The sequence below is a fragment of the Mixophyes fleayi genome, chromosome 1, assembly GCF_038048845.1.
Source record: "Mixophyes fleayi isolate aMixFle1 chromosome 1, aMixFle1.hap1, whole genome shotgun sequence".
Classification (NCBI taxonomy): Eukaryota; Metazoa; Chordata; class Amphibia; order Anura; family Limnodynastidae; genus Mixophyes; species Mixophyes fleayi.
In genome coordinates, this window is record NC_134402.1 from 228,987,958 (window position 1) to 228,995,606 (window position 7,649).

A 7,649-nucleotide genomic window follows, 5' to 3' on the forward strand; every position below is an offset into this window, starting at 1 on the left:
ATTAAACTGCAAGTCCCTTATTGAGAAAGCTTAAACACCTCAACAACAGTGCCTAGTGAAAACAAAGGACACTATTTGAAAGTGAAGACGGCACACTTTATGCCACAAATACAAAGGCCTACAGAATGAGATTCTGAAACAGAACTATGGTACAAGGCATGAGAAATAACATGAACTGTAGAGATGACAACAGGTTATCAAAGCAACCAATCTGGAGGATGCTAACAACTGTATGTTAGTGAACACTTCATGACTAAATGCAGTACAGAGTTCAGTGAGTGGACTTTCAGCCTTTTGATACAGTGTCTAAATTAGCAGATTGGTATTTGGAATACAGAGCACATCTCCAATCTATTCTGCTTTAACCAAGAGACCTAAATTGAGGTATTAGGGAAAGCCAATAAATACGCACAGGAATGTAAGTTTGGAACTTCACAAGTCTCCTGTTATAAAGATCAGGAGGTGTGCTTACCACAACAACCATTGACTCATATGCACCTAAACCATGCTAACAGGGTTAAGGTTCAACTTTCAGAAAGTTTCAAACAAATGCTCTAGTACAAAACTCTCAACAGTTCCAATTTTTGTAAAATTGCAACCATAGTATGAATGGGTATGTCACAGGTGGATCAAGTGTGGTTTGCCAGGGTAAGGGAACACCCTAATTTGCCATTATTTTCCATTCTAAATTATTGTGGGACAAGCTAGTATATCTAAACTTGGTTTATTGTAAAGTCAATGCAGTATGTTAATTTGAAAAAAAAAGTACTTTTCTGATATTTGCTGAAATTCACAAGCTAAATAAAGTCAAAATATATAATGGTCCTAGGAACTCAGTAGTGATATTGCTTACTTTGCTCCCACTGATGTTTGCACATGTTCATGATGTGGGAGTCACCATATTGATTGGGTCCTGGCCACAATTATTCCTTCTGACCTTTCAGTGAGATGCAATTCAAATACATTGATAGTTATATCACTTTAATTGTGTCTACTGGGATACCAGATAAGTCATATAAATCTGGATACATGAATTCAGAGCTTTCAAGTCTCCCCAAATTTTCATGAGTTCCTTCATTTGATTCCTGTCTCGAGGTCTCACAATTTCACACCCAAATCTCCCAGATAATAGAGACAGAGTATCAAATTTATCCAATTCACTGATGCTTCAGCTGTCCCAAGAAGTTGAAATACCCACCGGTACTATCCCCCAGTTACAGTGCCGGTATCCATCTTGTGTCTTTACCACACAGCAAAAATGGTGCAAAACAGAGAGGGCCTGATGATTCAACAAGACACGCATACTGAGCAAAACCCTCATTTAGTATTATACACACGCATTTAGGCTTTGCAAACTCCCGAATTCATCAAGACACGGATCTCAAGATATGTGTGCTGTTGAAATCGTGTGTAGGTCTGCTGTGCTCTACTACACAAGATGCTGCAGGATATATCCAATATCTAATGTGGATTATAAATTTGCAAAAGAACGCACTGAAAAAAACAAGATTGAATTAATGTCACTTTGTTAATAATATAGGCATTAATGCTAAAAAAAGTTTTTTGCTTACATTTTTTTGTTCCATGAAATACATTAGGATGTTCTCAATATCTACTGAGCATAAAATACATTTTTACAGATGTTTATGACTGCAAACATATTATAGCATGTATATGAGACGTCATCACTGCTGATCGGGACTTAGATCAGCCCTGTAGCTGGAGCAAGAGATATGGCAGAAAAACAAATAACTTTGAGATGACCAGAGCGGTATTTTGAAGCGGCTATGTGCGTTTGAGTTTGGCACACCCTTACTGTACAGTGACTACGGCAAAACGCCCCTTCTGCGCCCTGTTCACTCACCTAAATCATAAGCTGTAGTAAATGTCCTTTTCGTTCAAAGATGCAGTAGACAGGGGCCTCTCGGTTCTGGGCATGCGCAGTGTGATTTTATATACCATAAGCTCAAAACTGCCAGATACGTGCCTTGATGAATCAGGCCCAGAGAGAGTAAACTACTGGGGTCTGCATTGTGCATGTACTAGAGATCTGGAATCTGCATTGTAAAGTCACCAAAAATCAGCATTATAAATCTAAAGACTTGAGGTCTATATTGAAAGCAACCCCAGGTCTTGGGCTCTGCATTGTAAAGCCATCAAAGATTTGAGGGTCTGCATCGTGATCTCACAAGACATCCGGTGTCTGCCTTATAAATCATGAGAAATCTTGTGGTCTGCATTGTAAGACCACCAGAGGTTCAGGGGTCTGCATTGTGATCGATGGTAGTCATTATTGCGATGCACATAATTCCAATAAGAGCTAGAGCGACAAGAAAATGTTGATTTTAACATTGAGGAAATACACATTTCATGAAAAAGTGACAGACAACAATTCTGCCAAGGCTACTATAAACGGCGACAGGAGAACATATCGGCATATTGACGTGACTTAAAAAGGACGACTGTTATATTGCTGCTGTTAAGTGGGCAATGCGAAGATCCAGTGGCTGTATAATGTCCAACTATTCGTAAAAAAATATTATGGGGTATATTTACTAAACTGCGGGTTTGAAAAAGTGGAGATGTTGCCTATAGCAACTAATCAGATTCTATCTTTCATTTATTTAGTGCAATCTACAAAATGACAGCTAGAATCTAATTGGTTGCTATAGGCAAACTCTCCACTTTTTCAAACACGCAGTTTAGTAAATATACCCCTATATATAAGTTAAATCAGACTTTTTACTATTTTGTCACACATAAGTCCTCCACCTTTATCTCTTTAACTTAGGTGCATTACTGTACAACTTTTAGAAGCCTGTGGAAAACCACTCCCTTTGTCACATTTGCCTCCCCCTAGCGTCACCAAGTAGGGGGGCGTGGACTTCACGAGGAGCACAAATTTTCGTAATAGCGCATCTGCATTTTTATGCAGAATACTGGGTCTAGGTTCTACTGAGAACCTGAAAGGTTGCAGTGCCAAGAACCAGCAGGTTCCCTTGGCATTTACCTCCAGGTTCTTCTGCATCCACCACAATGGTGCATGATCTGTTATTAATGAGAATTCTCTGTCTAGGAGAGAATAGCGCAGAGTTTCTGTAGCCCATTTTATGGCGAGACATTCCATCACCACGGTTGCATACTTTTGTTCCCTCAGAAGCAACTTCCGACTCAGATACAGGACAGGATTTGCTACTCCATTCTTCTGCGAAAAGACTGCACCTAAGCCGATGCTGGAGGCATTATTTTGAAGTAAGAACCTTCGGGTAAAGTCAGGTGCTTGTAGAACTGGAGAGGAACAGAGGGTTAAGCGAAAATCTGACTAAGCTGTCTTTGCAAAGTCAGACCAGGCTAACCTGTCTGGACAACTTTTCTTTAACATAAGAAAAGCAGCTCTAGTGGCGAAATGGCATACGAATCGCCTGTAGTAACCTACTAAGCCTAGTAAGGTTCTTAACTGCGGATTTCTATTCTGGTCTTGGCCAGTTTTTGACTGCTTCCACCTTGTCTAGTTTTACTTGCCCTCTCCAGACAATGTACCCCAAATATTTGACTTCTCATAGCACATATTTCTGGATTAGCTGATAACCACAGACCTCAATGAAGCTAAGACAGTCACGACTTTGGCCAGATGTGACTTCCAGTTTGGGGTATAAATCACTATATCAGTTAAATAAACGGCTGCATAAGGTGTATGGGGTCGTAGCAATTTATTCATGACCCTTTGGAAGGTAGCAGAAGCATGCATGCTCATGCAACCCAAATGGTAGGACTTTATATTAGAAAAGAACATTAGGGGTGGTAAATGCGGTCTTTGGCTTGGCCAAGGAAGTTAGGAAAACTTGACAATACCCCTTTTGTTAGGTCAAGCGTAGTCAGATCGTTACAACCAGCTAAAATTTCTCCCGGTTCATCCTGTGCCACGACTTTCCTTAGCCTTTGCTTTAATGTGCGGTTAAAGCGTTCCACCAAGACGTTCATTTGTGGATGGTACATGGAGATGTGAACAGCTGTCGCCCCTAACAACTGGCACATGTCCTTCATCAGCTTAGATATGAATGGGGTGACCTGGTCCATGCGAATTTCCTTGGGAATTCCCAAGTGTGTGAACATCAATACAAGTTCTTTAGCTATGGTGCTGGACTTTATGTTCCATAGGGGAACTGCCTCTCAAAATTGGGTTGCATAGTTAAGCACAACTTGTATATATTGGTGCTCACAAGCGGATTTCTCCAGTGGCCCCACAAGGCCCATAGTTACACGTTTAAATGGGACTTGTACTATCAGTATTGTGATGAGAGGTGCCCTGTACATTAATATTATTGCTATTATTATCATAGATTTGTAAGGCACCACAGTACTCCATAGCGCCATACAGTAGGGAAAACAGGACATACATAAAACGCCCCTCCTTCTGCGGTAAGATGTCGCATATGGGATAATGAAAGGGAACGGTGGCAAAGTAAGCCCAGCCAGTTCCCAGCAACAACAGACAGGGTGGCATATCATCATCATCATCATCAGTTATTTATATAGCGCCAACATATTCCGTAGCGCTTTACAATTGGGGACAAACGTAATAAACTAATAAACAAACTGGGTAAAACAGACAAAGAGGTGAGAAGGCCCTGCTCGCAAGCTTACAATCTTACAGGGTGGCATATGCGGTCCATTCTGTCACACTGCCCATCACACACACACACATACTTTACTGACATGCTGCCCATCAAACACACACACACACACACATTATACTGACATGCTTCCCATCACAGACACTACACTGAGATCCTGCCCATCACACACACTATACTGACATGCTGCCCACCACACACACACACACACACACACATTATACTGATATGCTGCCCACCACACACACACATTATACTGACATGCTGCCCATCACACACACACACACACACACATATATTATACTGACATGCTGCCCATCACACACACACTATATCAGCACACACACACAATATTAACGTTTTCCCAAAACTTATTTATTCCCTCCGTGCACGCTGTCTTCAACACTTCTCACATGGGACGGCACCTGTCAAGTGGTGCAAGTCCTATGTGACAGCTAGGCTCTCACAGATAGGCGGGGAGACAGACGGATTAGGAGGATCCACAGCCAATCCGCATCCTCCTCCGGGACCAGCGGTGGCAGGTCCTGGAGGAGGGGCCAGCCACCGCTCAGTCCAACGGCCCAAAATAGTTTATTTCTGTTCGGCCCGGGGCATATGCCCCCCTGCACCCTGGCCCAGCCCACCCCAGATTGAAGTGTGGATATATGAGTGTCGTGAATGAAAGGTAGCAGGAGGTTGTAGTAGTCAAGACGGGAACTGATAAGAGTTTTGGTAGCATGTTGAGTAAGAAAAGGGCATATTCTGCAATGTATTTAAGGTGGAATCGACAGGACTGGGAGAGAGTCTGGATGTGAGGAATAAAGCAGAGTCAAGTGTGACACCAAGGCAGCTGGCTTGGGAGACTGAGGAAATTGTGGTGACAGTGAGGAAGATTTGAGGGAAGCTGGTAATTCTTCCAGGAGGGAAGATAATAAGCTCTGTTGTGGATATGTTGAGCTGGGACATCCATGTGGAGATAGCTGAAAGACAGTTGGTTACAGGAGATGGTACACAAGGAGAGAGGTCATGGGAAAAGATATAGATTTGGGTGTCATCAGTGTAGAGGTGGTACTGGAGGCCAAATGAGCAAATTAGTGTCCCAAGAGAAGAGGTGTACAATCAAAAAAGTGTTTTTAGCCCTTTAGAGTCTTGTGGGACCCCAACAAATAATGGGAGTGGAGGGGAGGATGTGCCAGAGGTAGAAACACTAAGGGAGTGGTTCAATAGGTAGGAGAAAACCAGGAAAGAAGTGTGTAACGAAGGCCAATGGAGTGAAGGGTGTGTAGGAGAAGAGGGTGATCAGCAGTGTCAAAAGCTGCAGAGGAGTCTATGAGAAGGAATATTTAGAAATGACCCTTAGTAAATCATCAATCACTTTTGTGAGAGCAGTTTCGGTGGAATGTTGGGGATGGAAGCCTGATTGCAGAGAGTCGAGAATGGAGTAAGAGGAGAGATAGTGAGGCGTTTGTACACTAATCTTTTTTATTTTAATTTTAAATATTTTTTATTTTTTACATTTAATATCTGGCATTCATTTCTCCTCTTTTGCTATGGAGTTCACAATAAACCCTTCTGGTTATTTTTAGAGAGTCTACTGTTGTTTTTATTACTTTATTATTAATTCTGGCATTTATCTCCATTTTAATCTCACCTTGTCACTGTGAGTCATAGCGCCTTGGGTCATTATTATGTTTGTACACTAATCGTTCAAGTAGTTTGGAGGCAAAAGGGAGGAAAGAAATAGGGTGGTAGTTGAAGAGAGAGGCTCCATCGAGAGATGTTCTCTTTAGAATTGGTGAGATGAGTGCATGTTTAAAGGAGGATGGAAATGTGTCAGTGGAGAAAGACAGATTGAAGAGGTGAGCTAGAGGTGGCATGCAGAGGCGGAAAGGGAGCAGAGAGGTTGGTAGGGAATAGGGTCGAGGGGACAGGTTGTAGGGTGAGATGATGAGATGAGTGTAGAGACTTTGTCTTCAGTTACTCCAACTGACAGGTTCTCTGACTCAATGGGACATGACTAGCAATATCTCTTCATTGCCATGTGTACACCAGGCTAGTAAAACCTGAGCAGAACTCGTTCCCATGTTTTACCTTACCCCAGGTGTCCCCCATAGACATGCTGCTTTTAACACTAGGGGTACAGGAACTTGAGGAAACATTAACTGTTCTTCCTTTACCCCTTTACAATACAAACTCTATACAGAAAGCTATTGTTAACAAAAAAATATGGTATACCTTCTACAGGCTGGGCGGCTTTTGCTACACCGTTCACCAAACTCACACTTTTAAATGCATGTTCTAAAGTTGAATCATTAAGCTGGTCTCGAGTAAGTCAAGCAAAGGAACACAATTGGTATTGTGGACCAGTCTGTATCCTCACCTACAAGTGGGGAGGGCTTATCCGTGACGTCACGTGCCAATGCTGCTTTGGACTGTCTATGTTGATATTTTTTGGGAATTCCTGCAGTGACCCCCAAGAAAGCATTGTGGTTTCTTAGGCAGACCCTTTAAGACTGGGCTTCCGATCGTTGTATCAGTTGCCGGTATGTCCGGCTGGACTTGCTCACCGAGGACCTCTTTAAACAGTGGGAAGTCTCGCCCGAGAATAAGTGGATATGCCAATTTAGGATTTATGGCAGCCACGACCACAACTGTTTGGTTTTTAAGTGTTACTGGCCGAAGTTTTCTCTCATATTCCTCAGTTGTCGCATGTATGCACAGGACCTTCACCTTGGGCAGTCATGTAGTTATGGTTTTTGTAAAGACAGAGCTGGAAACCAATGTAGGCTCACTCCCTGAGTCTTCCAATGCCAAGACAAGATTTTTATTGATAAGCACAGTCACCCAGAACAAACAAGGACTTCTTGATGTAGGGATAATGGCATTATAGTTTGGATAAGGAGGCCCCACATGTGCAACAGAATAATCCATGGGTTTCATTAGTTTAGGACACTCGGCCCTGAAGTGACCTGGCTCCCCCCATTAAGCACTTTGGATTAGACACCTTTGTACCCC

The 7,649-nt window shown here is 42.4% G+C and overlaps 1 long non-coding RNA gene across 1 annotated transcript; it reads right to left on the reverse strand.

Moving 5' to 3' along the window:
- Positions 1 to 708: 708 nt before the first annotated feature.
- Positions 709 to 1,832, reverse strand: LOC142107335 (uncharacterized). Its single transcript, XR_012679945.1, has 2 exons — positions 1,572 to 1,832; positions 709 to 1,494 (listed from the first exon to the last, which is right to left on the reverse strand). It is a non-coding gene; the product is annotated as an uncharacterized LOC142107335 (long non-coding RNA).
- Between the last annotated feature and the right edge of the window lie 5,817 nt (positions 1,833 to 7,649).